The sequence below is a fragment of the Triticum aestivum genome, unplaced genomic scaffold (genome assembly GCF_018294505.1).
Source record: "Triticum aestivum cultivar Chinese Spring unplaced genomic scaffold, IWGSC CS RefSeq v2.1 scaffold28948, whole genome shotgun sequence".
Lineage (NCBI taxonomy): Eukaryota > Viridiplantae > Streptophyta > Magnoliopsida > Poales > Poaceae > Triticum > Triticum aestivum.
The window spans coordinates 1-1,268 of NW_025277404.1; the positions used below are offsets into that span (position 1 = coordinate 1).

Below are 1,268 nucleotides of genomic sequence, written 5' to 3' on the forward strand. Positions count from 1 at the left end.
CATTATCCATTGTTAGGGAACGGTTGTAATGGTAGTGAGAATGTAGAATCGTCTTTGGAGCGGACCTGGGAGTGGCAAGCATAAGGGACGAAGACGGGGAAACATGTCGGATGCGATCATACCAGCACTAAAGCACCGGATCCCATCAGAACTCCGAAGTTAAGCGTGCTTGGGCGAGAGTAGTACTAGGATGGGTGACCTCCTGGGAAGTAGTACTAGGATGGGTGACCTCCTGGGAAGTCCTCGTGTTGCATTCCTTTTATAATTATTTTTTGCGCCTTGTGACAAACATGTCGCACGTGCGCGATATATATTAATCCCGTTATATTATGTTTGACGTTTGCGATATGTTTAAGCTCGATGCTCATTGCTCGCGCGTCTTGGGGCGGCTTTGTGGCGCGAAGAGCGCGTTCTGAAAGGGGTGGGAAAAACTCGTGTTGCTGCGGTATGGAGGGAGGGGTGGAAACCGTGGAAAACTCGTCTCCGTGATTGAGCGGGAGAGTAAGTAGTATAGGACATTATCCATTGTTAGGGAACGGTTGTAATGGTAGTGAGAATGTAGAATCGTCTTTGGAGCGGACCTGGGAGTGGCAAGCATAAGGGACGAAGACGGGGAAACATGTTGGATGCGATCATACCAGCACTAAAGCACCGGATCCCATCAGAACTCCGAAGTTAAGCATGCTTGGGCGAGAGTAGTACTAGGATGGGTGACCTCCTGGGAAGTCCTCGTGTTGCATTCCTTTTATAATTATTTTTTGCGCCTTGTGACAAACATGTCGCACGTGCGCGATATATAGTAATCCCGTTATATTATGTTTGACGTTTGCGATATGTTTAAGCTCGATGCTCATTGCTCGCGCGGCTTTGTGGCGCGAAGAGCGCGTTCTGAAAGGGGTGGAAAAAACTCGTGTTGCTGCGGTATGGAGGGAGGGGTGGAAACCGTGGAAAATTCGTCTCCGTGATTGAGCGGGAGAGTAAGTAGTATAGGACATTATCCATTGTTAGGGAACGGTTGTAATGGTAGTGAGAATGTAGAATCGTCTTTGGAGCGGACCTGGGAGTGGCAAGCATAAGGGACGAAGACGGGGAAACATGTTGGATGCGATCATACCAGCACTAAAGCACCGGATCCCATCAGAACTCCGAAGTTAAGCGTGCTTGGGCGAGAGTAGTACTAGGATGGGTGACCTCCTGGGAAGTCCTCGTGTTGCATTCCTTTTATAATTATTTTTTGCGCCTTGTGACAAACATGTCGCACGTGCGCG

The 1,268-nt window shown here is 49.0% G+C and overlaps 2 non-coding genes and 1 pseudogene across 2 annotated transcripts; all 3 read left to right on the forward strand.

Annotated features, from left to right (window-relative positions):
- The first annotated feature begins 108 nt into the window (after positions 1-108).
- On the forward strand, positions 109-257 carry LOC123178378 (uncharacterized; annotated as a pseudogene).
- A 367-nt stretch (positions 258-624) lies between these two features.
- On the forward strand, positions 625-743 carry LOC123178377 (5S ribosomal RNA). Its single transcript, XR_006489527.1, has one exon. It is a non-coding gene; the product is annotated as a 5S ribosomal RNA (ribosomal RNA).
- A 357-nt stretch (positions 744-1,100) lies between these two features.
- LOC123178376 (5S ribosomal RNA) lies at positions 1,101-1,219 on the forward strand. The gene has a single exon (XR_006489526.1). It is a non-coding gene; the product is annotated as a 5S ribosomal RNA (ribosomal RNA).
- Positions 1,220-1,268: the final 49 nt, after the last annotated feature.